We start from the raw sequence: 22,428 nt of genomic DNA on the forward strand, positions 1-22,428 counted from the left end.
GCGCCTGTTTGAAACCACGTCCCTGCACTCATCTCCCACCTCTTCCGAGAGTGTTCAGGCTGGAACCACGCTGGCGTCTCCGGGACTCGTCCGCGGCTTTCCCGGGGCGCTGCTGAAAAGGCGGAACAGGAGAGAATTTAGGAACCAGACAGTTCTCATAAAACAAAATAATGAATTCATCCCAAGTATGAGCTATTGATTTAGCATCACCTAAGAAGTCATCCTTCGCTCCATGAAGAATATGTTTCCAGTTCTAAAATCTTCTAATGGATATGTCGATTTTAACTGATTTTTTTCCCCATTAGGTCTAAATCTTTCCTTTGGATCGTACCATGCGCCTGTCACGAGCGCTGCTAGCCTGACGATGGCGGTCGGGACGCACATTTCCGTCGTCCAGATGAGCCTATCAGCTGAGGCGGCAGCTGGCCTGCCTCTTTGTCGGCAGGTGAGTGCGAAGGTGTGGGCGGCGAGCGGAGGGGGCCCCACTGCAGAAGCCCAGTGTCCCCGCGGGCCAGGTGTCGGCCCCACGACCCAGCATCCTATTTATCTTGTTTATGAGGCTGCTGCTCCTACTGTTGCTGTTAGTCGTGCAGATGAGGAACCTGAAGCCAGAGAGAGGAAGTGCGAAGTGGGCAGTGACTGCTCCTGCGACAGCGACAAGTGCCTCCCTCGTGCTTCCTCTATGCCCGGCGCCGTGGGACCACCCGTGGGACCACCCGTGGGACCCTGCACAGGCCTCTGACACATCCCCCAACTGAGGCACAGGGAGGGGCTGGAGAGACTGGCCCGAGGCGCCAGCTTCCTGTGTCCAGAAGTGCAGGCCAGACACCTTCCCGGCAGAGGGCTGTCGGCGGACCCTGCCCTCCACGGGGTTCCCACCCCGACCCTCCACCTGCCACCCAGGTGGCCGCTAAGCTGGAGAGGCTCCTTCCGGCCTCGCACGGGCCCCACCGAGGCCAGCAGCCGCCTCCCCGGGAAGGCGGAGCCCATCCTGCTGCCCAGCTGGGCCCAGGCTGGCTTTGGTCTCCACGGGCACCGGGTAGGGAGCAGCGGCCCCCCAGGCAGGGGTGGGGGGCTCAGGGGGCAGGTCTGTGCGCCCCCCACCCCCGAGGAGACTCGGCAACAGCAGGGGAACACTCTTCGTGTTTTCATCACATGTGCTACATGTGGGGGACGCTCACTGGTTTTGTTGACTTGCTCTGGGAGAACTTCACCATAATAATGTTTTCTAGTCAGCCCGACGTCTCCCCTAAGAGGCATTAATATTTGAATAAATGATTCTTAAGGTGCATCTACTTATAGAAGAAACCACGACAAGCCACCACCGTGTTCCACGGAGCTCAGTCGACACCATAACACACAGGGGGCCGTTGGAGAGCCCAACTGTGTTTTAACTTCCTGAATGGGTCGGCAAGGGATGGATGCCTTTCTAGAACGATCTGTTGGAGAGGAAAACTCACCCCATGCTTCACCCGAATGAGGTGGCGTGTCGGTGGGAGGGAGGTGGCTTGCAGGTGCTTCGGGGAGCCGCTGGGACGGCACAAGAAGCCGGGGTGCACAGGATGGGGGGCGTCTCCTTCGAGATCTTCATTTCCCCTTGGGCCCATCTGGAGATTTCAGTGCCTAAACCCCAGAACCACTGCTTGAGGAGGACTTCAGCGCATTTGAAGCTTCTCCTTTAATGGCAGGTGTCAAATGCATCGCCGTATCTAAATATTCAATTCATTAAGTATTAAACATCTGTTCTAAATAGCGCTGTGAAATGCAAATGAAAGCAGCTGTGTTATATCTTAATACAAAATTCATTAAATGCATAGCCCCAAACTTTCCAACCTCATTATAAAGCTGTGTGCTCAACCCTCGCTACCAAAGTCGAGTCGTAGCTCTCCGCAGCCCCTTCTTGAAGCTGCAACATGCAGGCTGCGGGCACGCGCGAGATGCCGGGGGACGGGAGGATTTGCCACTGCCAACCAGGGGAAGGGGGAAATAAAGCTCTGCCGGTGCTGTGCGTCCCCAGGAGAAGCCGTGTGTTCGGTTCAAAACGTCGAGGCTTGAGGACCAAAGTTAAGCCGGCTGTGTCTGTGCCTGAGATGACGGTGGCTCCCACAGCCCGCGGCAGGGCACCCGGGGCACCGCTGGCCCAGACCTGTGAGCCTCCCGAGGGGTCAACTCACCGTGTGCGAGTTGCGGGGAGTGCGGGGACGAAGGAGAGAGGGCCGGGGGCTGGTCAGCCTCACAGCCATCCCTACTGCTGCAGAGGTACCCGAACCCTTGCCACGACCCTCCGCTACTCAGGGGGAGGCGCAGCGGGGCAGGGAGGGGGCGGGCGGGGCGCCAGGGCCTCTGAGAGCTCCTGGCGGCTGACGGGTGGCTGGGCGGTCAGCTGGTCCTAGTACGTTCCCTCCCCTCTGGGCACAGCATTGCTTCCACCCCAGTATCTCTCTGGAAATGACCTCCACTCACTGGTGCCTTCAGCCCTGTGACGCTTTCGCTCTCGTTAGTCCATGCCTGGGAGAACCTTCCAGAAACGGCTGCTTCCCTCTGGGCTTCTCCCTCCCCCCATGCCCAGTGCTGCCCTCTTATCTGGTGCCAGCCCTGCAGGTGGAGATGCTCCGTGGATACCTCCCACCTGCTGAGAGAACAGGTGCGCGGACGGCGTGCTTCTCGGGCATCGCTTGAGCACGCAGCACCCGCCTTCCGTCCAGCCACGGTCAGGACGACGTGGGACGCAGACGGCCAAGGAGGTGCCGCCGTGAAGTCCACGTGGCCCCCCCACAAGGCTCCGCCCCGCCCGGGCTTGGCACCCCGGGGGCCACCGTCAGCCTGCGCAGCCCCCTGGGTGGCGTGGGCCTGGCTGACCTCGGGGGACCGTGCGTGGGACTCGGCCTCCAGCCCGCGGAGGTGTGGAGCCCTGCGTGCGGGAGGGAGCCTGGGGTTCCCCAGGGGAGCGGTCCACAGGTTGGTGCTTCCCGACGCTTTTCACCACGACCCACTACGGGAAAGGCACCGTGCGGTGCACCACCCCTCGCAGACGTGCACGTCGCTTGTGCGTCCTAACACGCACGCTTTCACCTTCCAGCGTCTCTGAAAGTGTAGCCTTGCAGTCAGGGGTTCCCTGAGCCCTCTGTACCTCCTCAGGATCGTCCACCTTGTAGGGACCACGTGGGTGGGACTTCACCTTTGTTAGACCGTCTTGACCGGGAGTCGCCGTGACTCTGCGTCGAAATGAAAGGAGTCTGAGTGTGCAGAACAATACCAGAGCCGGGCAGCTAATGCGCACCAGGTAACAAAACCCAGATCCAGGGTCAGGGGAGCAAAGGTTCGTCACTGGGAGATTGGCCTCGGGGCCACGCGTCGGTTTCTTCCAAAACAAGCAGCACGTGCTTTACGAGCCTTCAGAAGGAGAGTGTCCCCCAAGGACGGAGGCGGCCGCAGCCAGCCACACAAAGGCAGGAGAAGCGGCCACGTCTCTCGGGACGGGTGAGGAACTCCAAGTGCCAGGAAGCTGCTGTGGCACACGCGGGGCTTTCCAAGGGCTGCCGGTGAACACCGTGCCTCGTGGTGTGACGGGCTGTGTGTTTTCTTTCTTATTCATAAGAATCAAAGTACATCTTACGGATGACGGCCCTTACTAATGAACTAGAGGACGCACGACTGGAACACGCTTTGCAAACCAGTACTCATGTGTGGGTGTGCAAGTCACCGTGAACATTTCCTGTTTTGTGTTCTATTTCATTTTTAGAAACTCTGGCCATGACCTACACCATTGATTTCCCGGCCCATTTAACGGACCGTGACCTGCAGTTTGAGGGGATGAGGCTGGCGGCCGTCCCGCCTGCCACGTGCAGGAAGCCCTCCGGGGAGGCGGAGGGGAGGCCTGACGTCGTGCGCTCGCTACCTCGGCGCCATCGGCCGGGGACAGGGCGGGAGCCGCGCACGCAGCCGACCATCTTCCGGTGGCCACATGCGACGTGCGAGAAGCAGAAGGCAAAATCAATTTTAATGATTCGTCTTATTTAGTGCAACGTATTAAAAGAAGATCACCTTAAGCCATCAAGACGCAGAAGTCCTTAATGGGCCACTTCACAGCCTTCTCTTCACACTAGCCTTGAAATCGTGCATCGCTTACACAAGGCCCATCCTAGTTGGCACCGGACAACGCTTCTCGGGTCTAAAGGACCGGAGCGCCTGTGGCCGGCGGCCACCACACTGAGCAGCACAGCTCCAGAGCCCAGGCCAGCAAACCTCTCGTGCAAAGGCCCAGATCATACCCATTTCAGACTCTGCCAGCGCTGGTCTTTGGCGCTCCCCCTCCATCCGCCCTCGGCGCGCAGACACAGGTTACGCTTCAACAAATGGCCGCGGTTACGTTTGAATAAAAGTATATTTCCAAGAACACGCAGCAGAACAGATCTGGCCGCGGGCTGGCGTTTGCCGCCCTCCGATGTGGGTCATTCTGTGCCCGGAGCCATCAGTGCCTCTGGACCCTCTGGTTCAAGCCAATAAACCCTCTTCTTCCATTCGCTTCTGATGACCCGGTGAAGACGGCTGCCGTCGGAGGCCCTGCCCCACCGAGGGTTGCGGGGCGGCTCTCAGAGGTCCTGAGTCCCTGTCCACCCGCTCCCTGTTCGTTCCTTGGGAGCGCGTCTCAGCCTGCGCTGCCCGTCCTCTTCTTCCTGAGAGCCTGGCGCCTCCACTCATTCCCCTTTCTCTTCTCTGAGGCGCCAGCTGGGGCCTCTTGCATTTGAAAAGCATGTAGGGGGCAGCCTAGGGGGCTCAGCGGTTTAGCACCGCCTTCAGCCCAGGGCGTGATCCTGGAGACCCGGGATCAAGTCCCGCATCGGGCTCCCTGCGTGGAGCCTGCTTCTCCCTCTGCCTGGGTCTCTGCCTCTCTCTCTCTCTCTCTCTGTGGGTCTCTCATGAATAAATAAATAAAATCTTTTTTAAAAAATGCAAAGCATGTAGGGATGGGAGGTTGACTTCCGTGAAAAGCGGGCATCGTCCTTCATGACTTGGAACCCCCCAATCCAGGGAGTAGGGACAATTGTCAGGCAGGTTCAGAGCAAGCTGGCCGGACAGGCGGAAGGGCCCTCCACGTACACGGGCTTCCAGGGCCTACAGACAAGCTTCCCCTCCCTGCCTTCCTGGTCACCACCTCCTCGGGGGGCCTGGGGCCGTAGCATCTCACGGACTCAGCATGGTGTCAGCCAAATGGCCCCAGCATCCGACTGCGGCTCCAGGCGAGGCACTGGCCCAGCACCGCACAGGGAACCATTTCCAAATGACAAGCATTAGCCCAGTGGTTTCCAAACGCCATTCTCGGAGCCAAGCGACTGTCATGTAATCAAGGCACGTAGCAGACCTCCGAGGCTGTGCCTGCCCATCCCGCCATTTCCCACGGGTGACTCCTTGTCCCTGGTTGGCCTCCAATGACTGGGGGACACCAGACCACTGAGTCATCGCCCTGAGGACCCTGGACTTGGAGAAGGCCAGTCTGCAGTGAGAGTGAAGGAAGTGGCAGAAATGCCAAGTGAAGCTGGTGGGGACATAGCCAGGGGACCCGTGGGCATGCGCGTCCCTGGATCTCACATCCAGATCTGGCCCACTCTTGGTTTTCTAGTGGCTCAGTGGCTCATGGGGACATGTCCAAGTGTCTCTGGAAGCCCCTTTCTGCTTAAGCATTGCCCAGTGTGTGCAAGCAATGCAAGCAAATGAGTCCTGCTGAGTCCTACTCAGTAAGCCGGGTCCAACGAGAGGGCTCGGGAGCCACCGTGAACGCACTGACGTGAGAAAGGCCAGGGACACCGGCGGGCTCAGCCTACCTGAGCCCAGAGGCCCTGGCGCTCCCTCACCACCCACGGTCCCGTTGTCTGGGGCTTAGTGAAGCTGCGGGCAGCACCTCCTCGCCCAGGGGAGAAAGCACCTGCTCGTCTTGCTGGGCAGGCTGCTCTGCTGGTCCCCTTGGGGGTGCCCGAGGGGGGCTGCCAGCTGCAGGGAGCAGGAGGCTTGCTGACTCACAGGCAGAGAGCGTCTGGGAATCCGAGGGCTGGGCCAGCTGGAACTCTGCCCAGCGAGACGGGCGACCTGGAGAGAAATCCCTTCGCCAGCACCTTCCTCCACAAAACACTTGTGACTCTGAATATCACGTGCGGCTTCGGGCATTCCAGGAACGACGTGGAGCATGAACGATGAAGTCACAACACTCCGGGACCAGCTTCCTGGAAAGGGTCGAGCAGTCCACCCAGAAGCTTGCGCTGCGACGCTACTTGGACACGCATCTTCGCAGGTGTGTTTAGTTACGAGTGATGCCGGCGTGAGTGTGGGCCCCACATCTAGTGACTGGCGTCCCTACAAGGAGAGGACAGGACACAGGGACGAAGGTAGAGGCGCAGGTCGGGGGCGTGCAGCCACAAGCCAGGGAACACCAGCAAACACCATAAACCAGGGAAAGGCCGGGACCCCCCTCCCCGGGGCCCGTGGAGCAAGTGCCCTGCTGGCACCTTGACCTCTGACTTTCGGCCTCCGACACAGAAAATGTCTGTTGCTTTAAGCCACCCAAATTTGTGCTGATTTGTCACGGCAGCCCCAAGAAACGGATGCAGAGGGCCACCCAGGGGAAAGAAAGCCCTGAGTCGGGTGGTCGCCCTCTGTGGGCCGCAGCGCCCCCTGCACGCTGGCCTGCTCCTTCCTGGGGGCCAGCTTCTCGGCCCCTCACCCGCATGCAGACGCCCTCCCATCCCGGGGGACCACAGGCCCGGGGCGCTCCTTCCCGGGGTCCCCTGTCCATGCAGAAGGCCTCTGCCACGAGGAGCTCAGGGGACGCTGGTGCCTGTGTCTGCCCCCGGCTCCGCTCCCACGGCGAGCTCCTGGTGGCCACCCGGGCCCCTGCTAGCCCCACACCAGCCCAGGCAGGCACGTCGCGAGTGGGTTCCCAGGTACGATCACTCAGTTGAGACCAGCCTTGAACGTGCACCGAAGCAGCAGCAGCTGGGGCTTGGCAGAGCAGGGACGCGAGAAAGCACCGTTGCTGTTGACCGGGCTTGGCGGTTATCAGTTCCAGCTCCTGCCACCCGGATGGACTCACTCCTCACGACACCACGGATACGCTCCTGGTCCCGTCGGATGGGTGAGGAGATGGGGGGCGCTGTGTCCAGGGGCGGCTGCACCCCCGTCCCACCTGCCTCTCCAGGTGCACCCCTGCCCTCCGAGCCATCTTCCTGGCACACGTGGGACGAGGCCAAGGGGAGCTCTCCTCTCTGAAGCACAGCACCCCCCTCACCGTGGCAGTGGGCAGCGGGCAGCGGCCACTCCCATCCATGATTTCGGGCGTTCTGATGTAAACCCAACCTCCCTAAAGCCGGACAATCAGATACCATATTTCGGGAGCATACTTAGCTCACAAGAGGACCAAATGGTCGCTTAGGACACTCTTGCTCCTGGTGATGGTCGCTTGGGACACGTGGACGAGGTGGCTGCAAGTTCATGGACTTTTAGATCCATGTGTAAGCGATGCCTGCTGTCTTCCACGGGCCAGGGACAAATGCAAACTGAGACGCGGGGTGTCCACAGAAGGCATCCAGACAACTCATGCCCCCGGCATCGTCACTTAAGGCCACCTCCGGGGCCGTGAGAACACCTCTGACGTCCATCTCCGGCTGACAGGCCAGGGTGGCCCTCAGCCCATCGTCTCCAGCCTGGCGCACGCTGGCCGGTGGCCGGGCAAACAGCCTCGCCCGCTGGAGCCCCAGCTCCCTGCTCTCCTCGTAGGTGCCCTGAGGATCAGAGATGGGTGAGGAGGCCCTGGCGGTGGGCCGGTGCACAGGCGACCCTGCGAACAGAGTCCACGCCCTGTTTCAGTCTTGCCTCTCTTCCGGGAACCTGTGAGCAAACCAACGCAAGAAACCGTAACCGTGATTCCAACCAGCGGGAGGAGCGCGTTACAGGTGGACACGGGGTCCCCTTGGATTTCACAGGGTGAAGCCCGCGGCCTCCCGGGGCTGTCTTTGGAGATGGGTGACCAAGGCTGCAGGAGGTCGGCAGGGCGGGCCCCGCTCCCACGGGACGGGAGTCCTCACGGGAGAGACACCAGGGACGCGTGTGCACAGGCCGCGGGAGGACCCAGCAAGCAGACGGCCGCTGCAATACGGAGAGAGGACTCAGAAGAGGCGACCCCGTGATCTGGGCGTCTAGCCCCCAGCGCCGGGACGAGTGGAAGAGAAGACCCTGCGGGGTGCGGGACTCCGGTCCACCGCCCTAGCAGACAAACACAGCAGGCAGCCCTGGTCTTACTGTCTTCAAAATTGCGTTTCTAAATTCGACTCCCTGATTGGTGCCCTGCCATGTTCCAAGACGGACGCAAGGGTTTCGGAGTCTGTGTCTCCAGGTCAGCGGTCCCCGCCGTGGTCCTGTGAGGACGGGCCTTTCACATCACGGTACGTGGCTCTGCAGGCTCCGGGTCCACGGGGCCTGGGACTTGGCGTCGGTCTGCAGCACCGCTGATGGGGGCCACTGGGAAGCTGCGGCGACGTCTTCAGCGGGTGGGACACCGGGCTGTGTCCAGAGCCCCGTCGGGGCTTCCTCGCTTCACGCTGCTTGGATGATGCTACGTAGAGGGAGCCAACACCCGAGCTCCTCCAACCCTTCTCCCAAAGCATCTGGGACTTGTCCACACGCCTCAGCTCAGTAGTCTCCACTGGGCAGTTCCAAGGGAGATTTTTTTCCTGCCTTTCAAAACGTACCTAGGAATGGCTGTGTTGGTTACCTGGGGATTCCGACTGCTCCCAATTACTGGAATGTTCTCCCTAATTTGAAATGTTTTCCTCTCATGGCTCCCAAAAATTTGCACAAACGATCCCACTGTTCAGGTTTGGACCAGAGCTCCAGCACTGGCGGCTGCAACAAGAGGTGGAGCAGGCAATTTAGACGCCCCATTAAGGCGATAAAAACCTCTCTGCATATTGAAATATACAAAAGGGGGGAGGGCACCGCAGTCAGCGGCGTGACGCACCTGCTCGTGGGACATCGATGGGAGATAGGCCGCTGGCCCGATGGGTGCACTGAAGGGGCCTAGGCAGGTGACCCCAGGGAGCCCGGACTGGGTGTGTGATCCTCTGGGGCTCCCACCTCTCAGCCCAACCTCCTGGGTGCTGAGAGCAGTGCCTGGGGCCGTCCACACTTCGGGTGCTTGTTAGTCATAAAGCAGGTCCTACGACTCCTGAGACCACTGAGTAGGATCAGGTGCCTGGGGCCAGGAACCCAGGCCCAAGGTGCCCCAGGGAGCAGAGCCCTGTGCAAGCAGCCACCTGGGGATGTGACATCCACCAACATAGCTCTGCAGACTCGGCCTTAGAGCAGCAGAGGAAATGAGTGGACATTCAGTCATGGCCCACAAGCCCCGAGGGTCCTGAGTCAGGGCACCCCACGCGGCCCTCCCAGCAGGGTCCCGGGCCCCGAAGGTCTGGAGTCCTGAGAACAACTGATGATGTCGATGATGACAGCTGTCTCCTCCCAGAGCCAGACACTTGAGGCCCTCTGTGCTCGTCTGCTTTCACAAGAAACCGAAACAATGACCCCAGACAGAAGATGGGGACTCCACCTCCCAGCTGACAAGCCAGGGCCAGGTCCCCCGAGCCCCGCCGGGTGCTGAGGCCTCTGCTGCCTGTGCTGTGTGTGTGGCCCCTGCCTGGGGCAGCCGGCTGGTCACCAGCCCAGGGACAGTGCCGCAGCCCGCTGGCATCGCCCTCCGTCCCTCCCAGACACACGGCCTGGAGGGTGTGAGAGGTGGGTTACGGGCAAGTCCTTGCCAGCAGAGATGGTCTCTCAGGAGCAGTAGGCCCTGCCTGGCCCGGGGGAACCAGAGGTGAGGACCCTCCCTGCGGACGGGCTGACCCGGCGTGTGGACCGCATGTGTGGGCCCAGAGTCCACGTGACATGTCCTGAGACCTGGGGGACTGCAGGCCGCTGCTGAGCCCCAGTCATGACGATATTCCTCACAGCAGGTGCGACGCCCCAGGCAGAGCAGATCTCATGGACCAGCACCCAGCAGAGAACCGAGGCGGAAGGCAGGCCAGCTCCCACTCATGCCACAGCGGTCCCACCGGGGCAGACAGAGTCCGGAGGAGCACAAGGAGGAAATAAGTCTGATTCCTGGTGCCCGACTCCGCCAGCTGCTCCTTTTGCCAGGGCTCCCTGGAGTCTCTGAGCACCTGCTTCCAGTTGTAATAGTTCAAAGGATCCACACTCTGGGTGTGTTAGTGACCTGGAGCTGCCACAACAAACTGCCACCAACTGGGTGACTTAAAACAGCAGAATTGGGTCTGCTTACAGCTCTTGAGGTCAGAAGTCCAAAACCAAGGTGTCGGCAGGGGCGGTTCCTCTGGAGGCTCCGGGGGAGAGTCCACCTTACAACCTCCTTCCAGCTCCTGGCAGCTGCCCACAATCCTTGGCGTCCTCTATTTACAGATTCTTCCCTCCATTCTCTGCCTCTGTCTCCAGGTGGTCTTCTCTGCCTGAGTCCCTCCTCAGGTCTTGTAACAACCCTCATTGGACTCTGAGCCTCCCTTGGTCCAGCAGGATCTCACCTTGATCCTCAAGCACATTGGCAAAGACCTTATTTCCAAATCAGGCTGAATTCTGAGGTCCTGAGTGCAAGTCAATTTTTAGGGGCACACTACTCACCCCCCTGGGGGCAGTATGGGGATTGCTTGTCTAGTCTGCTGTGAGCAGTATGGACACTGTGTCCACACCCACCCAGGGCTGGGGAAGGGGGCCCACGAGGACACTGATCCAGCTCTCCTCCAACACAGACTTCCCCTTTGTTTTAGAACCTCCTCAATTTTCATTATAATTAAGTCCAATTATTGCAAGAACCCTAGACCGAAATCAAGGATTTCATTAGTTTTCTGTTGCCATTGTAGTAAATGACCACACACCTTGTGGCTTAAAACCACCCAAACTGTTCTATAGTTATGTAAGTCAGAAGGCCAGTGAGGGTCTCAGTGGACCACAGTGAAAGGGTGTCTGCAGGGAGGGGCTCCTTTCAGGAGGCTCTAGGGGAGGATCCCCGTATGTGTCTCCTCTGGCTTCTCCAGGTGGCCCGTGATCCTTGGCTGTGGCTCCTTCCTCCTTCCTCAAGGTCAGCAATGGCAGATTGAGTCCTCCTCACATCACACCCCTCTGACTTCCTCTCTGGCCTCCCTTTTCCACTCCACAGGACCTTGGTGGGGATATCAGGCCCGCTCAGACAGTCCAGGATTATTTCCCCACCCTATGGTCAGCAGGTAGCAACCTAATTCCAACCGGAATTTGAATTTCTCTTTTCACATAACAAACATAATCATGGGTTCTAGGCATTGGGACCTGGATACCTTAAGGTGGTGGGTTTTTACGTCTTTCTGTCTACCACAGGGTTTTCCTGCTCTTGACACATAATCTTACTCCGTACTTGTCAGTGTCCACCTGCGTTAATTCCTTAAATTTAGTAAGACTTGTTATGTGGCCCAGCGAGCGGTCATCTGTCTTGCAGAACAGACCATGTATTCTGAAGCTGCCCATATGGTAGAAATATCAGTTAGGTCAAGGTAGTTGGTAATGTTTTCGTATCACTCACTTTACTTTTTAAAAATATTTATTTATTTATTTATTTATTTATTTATTTATTTATTTATGAGAGACACAGAGAGAGAAACAGAGACACAGGCAGAAGGAGAAGCAGGCTCCATGCAGGAAGCCCAATGCAGGACTTGATCCCAGGACCCCAGAATCATGCCCTGAGCTGAAGGCAGACAACCGCTGAGTCACCCAGGCGTCCCTCATATCACCCATTTTAACTGAATTTTTCTCTATTTCTATCAAGTGCTGAGAAATGGCTGTTAAAGTCTCCATGATTAGGGGATCCCTGGATGGCCAGCCATTTAGCGCCTGCCTTTGGCCCGAGGCACAATCCTGGGGTCCCGGGATCGAGTCCTGTGTCGGGCTCCTGGCATGGAGCCTGCTTCTCCCTCCTCCTGTGTCTCTGCCTCTTTCTCTATGTCTATCATAAATAAATAAATAAATAAATAAATAAATAAATAAATAAATAAATAAATCTTTTTAAAAAAAGTCTCCATGATTATAGAATATCCACTTACCTTACTAGGTGCTTATACATTTATAATTATCATGTTTTCCTGATGAATCGACCCTTTTATCACTATGAAATATTCCTCTTTATCTCTTTTAATGCTCTCTGTCTGGAGGTCTATTTTGTCTGATACTAGTGTAGCTATTCCAGAGTTCTTATGCCCTACTGGTTGCATGATATACCTTTTTCCATGTATTTATGCTCATCCTATCTGGGTTTTCATGTTTAAAGTAACTATTTTAAAGTAATATATTTAAAATAACTACTGCAGTTGGGTCTTGCTATTTTTAATTTTTAATTGTGGTAAAATACACATAACATAAAATTTACCATCTTAAATGTACCATTACTATCTTTAAATGTAATTTGCCATTTTTAAGTGTACAGTTCAGTAGTGCTAAATTCATCCACATTGTTGTACAACCAATGACCAGAATGATTTCATCTGGCAAGAGTGAAGTTCTATACCCACAATACAACTCCTATTTTTCCACCCCCACCACCACTTCCAGCCCCTTGAAACTACTATTTTACTTTCATCTCTAGGAACTTGACTACTCTAGGTACCTCACATAAGTGGAATCATCCAGTATTTTTGTCTTTTTGTGGCTGGATGGTTGATTTTACTCAGCATAATATCTTCGAGGTTTATACATATTGAAGCCTGCTTCAGAATTTCCTTCCTTTTAAGGCTAATATTCCATTGTATGCATTTGCTACATTTCCTTTAACCGTTCATCCACGATGGACATCTGGGCTGCTGCCATGCTTTCACTGCTGTGAACAGTGCTTTAATGAACAGATGTGTGTACACATGTCTGTTCATGTCTGTGCTTTCTTTTTGCTTGCTTTTTCTTTTGGGTATGTACTCAGAAATGGAATTGCTGGATAATATGGTAATTTTATTTTTTAACTTTTGAAGAATTGCCATACGTTTACATTACCAGCTATACCATTTTACATTCCCACTAATAGTGTGCAAAGGGTTCCAATTTCTCCACACCTTTGTCAACACATATTATTTTCTGTTTGTTTGTTTGTTTGTTTGTTTTTCTTAATGGTAGCCTCCTAATGAGTATAAGGTGCAGGTCTTGCTTTTCAAGATCCATTCTGACAACCTGTGCCTTGTAAGTGGCATATATAGTTCACCAACATTTAATGTAATTTGTGATACGGTTGGATTTAGGTATGCTAATCTCTTATTTGTTTTCTGTTTCTTCCTTCTGTTTCATGTTTCTCTGTTCCTCATTTTCTTCCTTCTTCTGGATTATTTGAATATTGTTTAAAATTCCATTTTAATTAATCTATTGTGTTTTAGCTATATCTCTTTACATGGCACTATTAGTGGTTGCTTAGGGATTAAAATTTGGATTAGACATACAAATTCAGCATTTCAGTCTACTTAGAGTTGATACTGTTCCATCAGAGTATGTAAAGTGTAGAAAACTTACAACTGAATAGGTCCATATGGTTGTTTGTTTTGGTCCCCAGTCTTTTATGCTATAGTTATCATGGGTATTATATCTACATACATAATAAATCCTAGAAGACAATGTTGTGATTTTTGTATTAAACAGTTTATGTATTTTAAAGAAATTAAGAGTTTAAAGTCTTTTATATTCACCCACATATTTCCCAGTTTTGATACTCTTCCTTAGTTCTCTAAAATCTGAATTTTCAACTGTCATCACTTCCCTTTGATAACTTCTTTTAGAATTTCTCATGAATAGCAACACGTTTTCAATGTGTTCTTTAATCTGACAACTATGTTCCTTTTTGAAGGATATTGTTCCCGATTATAGAATCCTAGGTAGAAAGCACTTTGAAGATGTCATTCCACTGCCTTCTGGCGTCCATAGTTTTGGAAGAGAAGTCTGCAGTATTTCCAAATCATCTTCCTCCAGATACATGTATAGTTTGTTTCTGACTACTTAGTTTTTCTCTTTCTTTTGACTTTCAGGAGTTTGATTATGAGGCTTAGATGTGGTTTTACATATATTTATCCTGTTAAGGGTTTGCTGAGCTTTTTGAAACTCAAGTTTACGTGTCACCAAATTTAGAAAATTTCTTGGCCTGTAGATCTTTACATAATTTTAGATACTTTTTCTACCACATTCTCTGTTGCTTCTCTTGGGACTCAAACTGCACATATATTAGACCTTCTGATGCTGTTCCCAACATTTTGTTCATTATTTCTAATCTAGTTTCTCTCTTCTTCAGATTGGACATTGATACTTATTTATATTCAAGTCTATGCACTTTTTCATCTATGATCTCCATTTTAGTAATAAGACAATCCACTGAATTTTTAGTTTTAGATATTGTATTTTTTTCAGTTCTAGAATTTCCATTTGATTCTTTTTTATAACTTCTAGTTCTTAGCTGAGATTTCTTATCTCTTCTTTCATTGCCAGCATATTTTATCTAATACATTCATAATAACTTCTTTAAAATACTTGTCTTCTAATTCCAACATCTTAAGATCATCTAGCATTGTTCTCAGTCAACTTTTTTCTTGAGGCTGGATCACATTTTCAAGCAAGTTTGATTGTATCCTGGAATGTCATGTATTGGGAATGTTACGTCATAGAGATTCTGGGCTGTTTTAATCCTCCAGAGAATGTTGATTTTTTTTGTTTGTTTTTGTTTTTGTGTTCGCTGAACTTAAACCACAAACTTGGTCTCTTTCATGTCAGGTCAAATCATAGTTCAGAACTGCTTTATTTCAGCTGCTCTGAGTTTGCCTAAAAGCATGTGTAGTTCAGGAGTTGACCAGAGACTTGGGTACAGTTGTTTTTTGTTTGGTTGTTTGTTTTGGTCCAAAGTTTGTAGTTTTTATTTACAAGAGGGCTAGGTCCATAGGAGTTCACTTGGCCAAACACTTATGCTTTTTTCTAACACATCAGTGTTTTGCCCATCTGTCACAAAGCTAGGAGGCCCCTGGGCAGGAACAAAAGGCCAACTCTCTCCAGGCTGAGGGCAGAGGCAGCTGTGAGCAATCCTGCCTTCATTAGTTTGCTCAGGCTACCATAACAAAAATACCACATACTATGTGGCTTAAACAACAGGAATCTATTTTCTCACAGTTTTGGAAGGTAGAAGTCCAAAATCAAGGTGTCAACATTTTTGGTTTCTTCTGAGGCCCCTCTCCTTGGTATATAGATGACTATTGTTTCCCTGTGTCTTCACAGTTTTCCCTGTGTCTGTATCCTGATTTCCTATTCTTATAAGAACAATAGTCATATTGGATTAGGACCACCCTATGATCTCATTTAACCTTAATTACCTTTAAAGACTCTATCTCCAAATACAATCATATTCAGAGGCACTAGAAGTTAGGACTCTCAACATATGAATTGGGATGAAGACCATTAATCCTGTAACACTGCCTGTAAAGGCCAAGGACCACACTCTTACGGTGATTAATTCAGCTGACCTGCCCCCCAATGGCACCCATGTCATTACCATATTCTGAGGAGAAACCTGAGGCTAAGGAAGATACATGGAGCCAGTGAGCTGCATGTCTGACACCAACCTCGTACATCAGGCCTGTCTGACCAGGAACCAATTTGGGTATTGAACTCTAGTCTTCCAAGATCAATAGGTCATGGGTACCACTCAGGCTCCAGGACCACCTGTCACAGGACCATAAGCACCAGTAAGAGCAGTTTCCATGTTGGATGGAGGGCACCAGATGGTCTTTGTGGGCCTGATCTGTGGCTCAGTATCAGCTCCTGGCAGCCAAAAGAGCCTGGCCCTGAGGTCAGCAGGCTTGTCTTCAGGCCCCCAACACTTTATCCAGCACTTCACCTGAGGTGTGGCCCCTTGCTCATCATCAGCCTCCCCATGGCTGTGTTACTGCAAACACACTACATTTCAATGGTCTTTGATTCAACAATCAAAGGGAGAAGCAGATATGGCTTTGTAATTGGTGTTAACCACTATGGAAAGTGTTCTGAGGTCCCGAAGTACAACCTGGATGCACACAGGTATGCAGCTTACTTAAGTGTGTGTTTCCCTGAGTAGCCCTTCTCTACATGGACCTGGACAGGGTTCCCACAGAAGGATGGTGCCCAGCAGAGTCTACAGTCCTGTCCTAGAGCATCCAGCTTCCCACACTTGCCTTTCCCCACTGGGGACTGCCCCAGAAATGAAAACTTCTGCAGAGATGTGTCCCATATGAAAGGTGTGGGCTCTTCTGAGGCACAGCCAGAGGAAGAAAGCAGCACCTGAGATGAGCAGAATTGAAATCTTCTGGAACACTTGGCCTCAATGTCATTTTGAAGTGTGAGATGATATCAAAGAGCATGGCATGGACCCACCCTGGGGCCACCAGAAAGTCTGGGTGGGAAGGAAGGGGGCAGGTCAGGGTAATGCCCTCTGCACCACGGGAAAGGATGGGTAGTCATAAAGGCTGCTGGCTGTTACAATTCTCCACAGCTCTCTAGCTGGTTCAGTGGAATTTTACATGTCAAAGATTTTTAACCAAGCATTGCTACTGTCCCTCAGCTTCATTCATGTAATTATATTCATGCAGTAGATTCATGTACTTTGCCTCAATTACACCGTCTGGGGAACCATGTGACAACCCATTAATCCCCTGGCAAAGTATTCAACTGGCAAACAAATTCAGAGAAGACAATCCCGAAAAACTGACAATCCCGAACTTCACCAGCTCCCCTCCTGCTGAAGGTGTCAGGGGGCTCACCCCCCCCCCCCCCAGGGAGAAGCAGGCGGCTCAGTGCTCTGTCCTGGGTTCCAAGAGCTCGCCCTTACCACTGTCCAGGTGCTGCGAGTTCATTCCCCCACTCAGGGAGATGCCACCTCACAGTGGGCAAACCCCAGGAAAAAGGGAATGACATGCATGCAACATGCCACCCAGTGTAGGGTCACAACAGGAAGATGTGCAATTACACAGACAAAAATACCCCGAGGAAATCAACACGGGACTTATTAATATCAGATCCATAGGTGACAACTGTCAGACAATCAGTCAACAAGGCCTCGTGTCTGTGTGATCCCGGCTAACCCGTTACGATCTTTATGAAGTGTCCTTCTGGGGGGTCCGGATCTTCAGATATGAGGGGAAGCCCCTGCCCTTTTATTAGCAGCTAAGCTCTTTATACTCTGACCATATTGCAGCAGGTTAGAAGTCTAAGCTTTATTGTCTTATGTTATTGAAAATCCAGATTCCGGCAGGCTTCTCCCTCAGGTCACGCTTTGTCTGCGAATACATTCTCATTTCTCCATGTACAGAGACCGTCTGGAGAGAGGCAGAAAAAGATTATGACTGTAATATACTTAAATCCAATTTATTTGCCTGGTCAGAAACTTCCACCCTCCACAATAGCTTCCTACCCGAGATGTTGTCTTTAATTCTTTGGTGACAGGGAGAAACGTGCGGCACTGGCTTCCAGCAGGTGCAGACACGGAGGGACGGCATGGGTCCCCAGATGCCTGGGCCGGTGGGCGGCGGGAGCGCCCCAGGTGGAGGCTCAGCACTGACTCGGGTTTCTAGCTCAGAACTTCTCATTCGTTTATTGGGAATAAATCCTCAGTTGCGTGTTGTCGCGGAAAGAGAAACACGTTCACTGGAGAATAAGGTTAGGAAAGATGCCTGGCCCCCCGACTTTCGCCACAGCCCCCACTTCGGTCATAAGTCATCCAGGAGTGTCCATGCTGGCTGCCGGCCCCTGCCCAGGCTTCTGCCCCAGCAGGGTGGTCCTTATAATCACAGTCAAGGTCTTCATTAGCCTGCATTCACATTTCCTCCAGACTCTGTCTCTGGATGCAGGCATGTAGCCTGGCAGGAAAATGATTTTTTTTGGGGGGGGGGGCGGCGGGGATTCTTTCCTTAATTAGTATTTGTTCGGTTTAAATGATGGGATGCAAAGACCAGCCAGGGCAGAGGGGAGCATTGGGCAGGGTCCACTGCTCAGAGGGTGACCAGCCATAGCCCCAGCCCCTCCCCACCCCCTGCCCTGGCCTCGGGCTGCCCAGTTCATGAGGGTGGCCCTGGGCTGTGTCCTGATTATCATCTGCAGGCCCTGGCTGCCGCCCTTTCAGTGCTTGTCGGGACACAACCACGGAGCGTCGACCTTGACAAAGGGGGGAGGCGGGTGTGCCAACCCAGGTGGAAGGCGTGAACTACGGAGTGCAGGCTTGGGGCTGGAGAGCAGGGCCTGCAGACAGGGTCCTGGCTGGCAGGGGGGTGCCCGGGAGAAGCCTGGGAGAGGCTGCACAGTGAGCAACTGCTGCCAGTTTGCCTGGAATGTCCCATGTGAGCGCTGGAAATCACCTGTCCTGGGAAACCCTTAAATCGGGAGAGCTAGTCACCTAGCAGCCAGGAACGGATGGTGACAGTGCCTAACCCCTGCTGCTCTGTCCCATCTGGGTGACCCCTCAAGTCAGCTTCCAACGTGGGCCTGTTTGCTCACTCGTAAACCACAGACGACGGGAGGCCTATTTACCCCTAGGAAACCTCATGGCCTCTCATCCCTCTTTTGTTTGGGTCCAGGCACTCTAGATGACCTGACTTTGCTGTCCCCAGAGATGATCCACGGAGAGACGTGGCATCGGCGGCACAGGGTGTGAGATAAGAAACCGGCCCGCCTGGAGAAGGGGCCCCAGAGTCGGCGGTAGGCTGTGAGGGTGCGCTCCAGGAGGGAACCTCCATCCTCTGCTCAGTCTCTTCTCCCGGGATGATGAGAGTGGATGTCTCGGTGGGGACACCAGGGGCTGCTGTTGGAGAGTCTGAGCCTGGGTGCCACCAGGAAATGGGGCTGCTGGCAGCACCAGCAGGCCCCGGGCTGGGAGCCCCAGACCCCACCCTGACCCGGCTAAGGGTGCCCTGTGCCAGCCAGCGGGTTGCCAGGCCGCCCAGGACAAGCTCCCATAACTGCGTCATAACACCTGCTCGTCTCTGCCGTGCAAGACCAAAACGATTGTAACTCCGTTTACAGCTACCGAGAGTGAGTGAGTGCCTTTTCCAGCTCTTCCCCAGCACTAAGTATTACGCTTTTTAAAACTTCTTGCCAATGTGAGAGTAACTATGTAAATTAGATCTGCATATTCTAACATATGAATTTCATTTTTATTTATTTTTAAATATTTTATTTATTTATTCATGAGAGAGACAGAGAGAGAGGCAGAGACACAGGCAGAGGGAGAAGCAGGCTCCATGCAGGGAGCCCAATGTGGGACTCGATCCCCAGACTGGGATCACGCCCTGGGCTGAAGGCAGACACCCAACCGCTGAGCCACCAAGGGCCCCTAACATAGGAATTTTAGTGTTTTTGTTGTAGGAGAAATTCAAGAGCAACCCAAGTGTCTATCGATAGTATCCTGGCTATGAGAATCATTGATTGTCCTAAAATGATGAGCCAGAGCTGTGCTGGTGAGTTGTGTTCACAGGGAAGGCCTCCAGGACAGGGTGAGTGAGGTGAAAGCTCAAGCCTTTGTGTGTAATTTTAACAGGCTTTCCACACACATTCCCATGCATACAGGTGCACATGTATACCTAAGTGCACACACGTGCACACACACCCCACCAGGCAGGGTGCTGTGGGCATCCGGGAGGGGGCTAAAGGTGGGGAGGAAGACAGGAGAGAAAGCACTGGGTTTCAGGGTCCGACCAGGGTTTGTGCTAAATCAGACACTGCGTAGTCGCCTAGTCGCCAGGTCAATGGAAAGATCATTCTGCAAGTATTAGCCCCTCAGGAAGTCTGGACAGAACTACATTAACTGACCAAGGAAATATATTAGAAAACAAAAACTCTGCTGCTTGGATTGAATTTACATTCTCAGAAGAGTTCGCAAATGGGTAAGTGGGATCTTTAGCTCATTTTTCCAGAAGCAACACTGTGATCCATTTTTAAAAAAGATTTTATTTATTTATTCATGAGACATACAGAGAGAGAGAGAGGCAGAGACACAGGCAGGGGGAGAAGCAGGCTCCATGCAGGGAGCCTGATGGGGGACTAGATCCCAGGACCCCGGGATCATGCCCTGGGCCGAAGGCAGGCGCTCAACCGCTGAGTCACCCAGGCGCCCCCCCACTGATCCATTTTACTCTCCGTTTTCCAGAACAGTCTTGGCCCTGCGTGTCTCAGGGCTGGTGTGTTTCAGGCCGAAGCCACCATAACCCGCCCCTCCATGTGGAGCCTCCGACGCCGGCCCCTCCACTCGCCACCTCGCCCCGAATGCCTGAGATCCACTCCTTGGTCTGTGTCTACTCCTGCGTCCTCATGCCCATAACTACGGGGGACACAGGCCGGCTTCCAACCAAAGGTAGAAAGCCTACATCTAGCTGGTGGGACAGGCAGGAAACCAGCAATGGAAGGAGTGGAAGAGGGTCCAGGCAGGAAGGCGGGCAGACCTCGGGCCTGGAGGAAGAGTGAGCCTGAAGCGGTGTCAGATGATATTAGGGAGTCACCTGTTTTGTGAGACGTGGGGATGGTAAAAGTGATGCCAAGGAACCCTCACCTGCTAAAGACACACGCTGGACTCTTTAGGATGACATAAAACAGCGCCCTGGTTTTGCTTCCTACATCCCAGGACTGAAATCCCCCGAGTGGGAAGCAGCAAGACAGGCAGAGTCAGGGCTTGATGCAGCGGCACCACGTACTGGAAGCCTGATCTCCTGCTCTACCTGTGGGCACGTCTGAATTTCCCCCCACACACAGTTTTTGAGAGCACCTACCAACAGTAAAATATGAATGAATGAATGAATGAATGAACAAATAAATAAGAGAGTTGAAGGGCCAATATACTCAAAACAAAATCAGTTATCATTATAAACTTGCTGGTATTAGAAAATTCAGGAGAATTAATTTGTTAAAATACTAAAAACTAATAAGAAGGCTTATCAGCCGGCCAGATCACACACTCTGTAAAGATCTACAACTCCTCCCAAATGCCAGCCACGGGAAATACCACCGGAAGACAGATTTTTAACAAGATGCCATTTATAATAAGTGCTGGGTCTCGTGTGCATGTGGGAGAAAGCCCACCCCCCCACCCGTGTCACCGACCTCCGCCTTCGGGGTCCCTGAGCAGCTGAGACACGGCTCCCCTGCCGCCCCAGCCCACTCAGTGCTCGTGACCTTCCAGAAGACACCGCACCCCCTTGCCTCTGAACTAGAGGATGCTCGAGCCCTGCGGCTGCATAACCAGGGCATCTGTCTTTTCAGATTTTGCCTCCTTCCTGCAGGGAGGACCTGCTTGCAGCTTGTAGATGGTGAGCAATTTGTTAGTTTACCCAGGATGGATCTGAAACTCCGAGGGTCGGGCTCGTGGGCACCTGGCCCCGTGGGCCCTCACGGTCCCTAGCACCCGACGGCACATCAGCCACATGAGGCGCGGAGCTCCTGGGCCTCCCGTGACCAGCGCCTCTCAGCCTGCAGACCCCAGGCACCCAGCTCTTACCTGTGACGCCCTCCCCTCCGGAGCTTGTGGGAGACATCACACCCGCTGTGGTGACGGCTTCCACAGAGCCACGAACAGGGCCCCACGGCACTGCACCTGTTACCGGCTGCCGCACCTCCGCGAACAGGAAGGGGAATCACCACGCGCCCACTGTTGGCAGTCTGGACCTAGCAGGTAATCAGAGAGGTACAGGCCCCACCTGCGTGCCTCTGACCCAGCCTCGGGTGTCTGCAGACACGTCTGGGCCTGGCACCCTCGAAACCACGGCACAGCGGCACAGGCAGCTCTGTTCAGACCTCTGGTCTGGGAATTCTCATCTGGAGCAGTTTTCAAAAAAATGAATGCAGACGAGAAATTGTGGATTGGCAGCCACGGCATGTCCAGCCACACCCCACATAGCAGAGAGGCAGGGGTGACTCAGAAGGTGGCGCGTGTCCACCAGCCAGCCGCGAGGTTCGGGCCACCCCTCGACCTCTCCAATGTGCTCTCCTACAGTCCGAGGCGGGCCGACAAAGCAACCTGCCAACAAATAAGTTGCAGATTCGACTCTGCAAAGCACATATTCCTGGGCAATCCAACGGCGCCTACTTTGGCTTCTGGGGCGTCACTCAGTGACGTTACTCGAAACGTGTGTCGGCTGCTCGAGCAGGAGAAGCAGGTGAGGTCCCCGTGGCCGAGGCGGGCGAGACGAGACTGCAGGGAGGCCGGGCAGGGGGAAGGGCCGGGGGGCACCCGCGGGTCCCGTCCTGGCCGGGCAGCCGCACCTGTCCCCTCGCCCAGGACCTGCTCCAGGAGCGCCAGCCCGCAGTCCACACAGCCGAAGGAGGCGTTTGGTGGTTCTCGCTGCAATTCATTTTAATTATGTGTGTCATAAAGAGACC

At 53.6% G+C, this 22,428-nt stretch overlaps 1 protein-coding gene across 2 annotated transcripts in view; it reads right to left on the minus strand.

The window, feature by feature from the left end:
* Positions 1 to 22,428, minus strand: part of C28H10orf143 (chromosome 28 C10orf143 homolog) — a 97,306-nt gene that overhangs the window by 24,140 nt on the left and 50,738 nt on the right. For both annotated transcript variants that reach the window (XR_005380788.1, XR_005380789.1), the window contains exons 4-5: positions 1,461 to 1,709; positions 40 to 112 (exon numbers count right to left, since the gene is read on the minus strand). The gene's annotated coding sequence lies outside the window, so the exon portion shown is untranslated. The remainder of the gene's footprint in view (positions 1 to 39; positions 113 to 1,460; positions 1,710 to 22,428) is intronic.

The sequence above is a fragment of the Canis lupus genome, chromosome 28, assembly GCF_011100685.1.
Source record: "Canis lupus familiaris isolate Mischka breed German Shepherd chromosome 28, alternate assembly UU_Cfam_GSD_1.0, whole genome shotgun sequence".
Classification (NCBI taxonomy): Eukaryota; Metazoa; Chordata; class Mammalia; order Carnivora; family Canidae; genus Canis; species Canis lupus.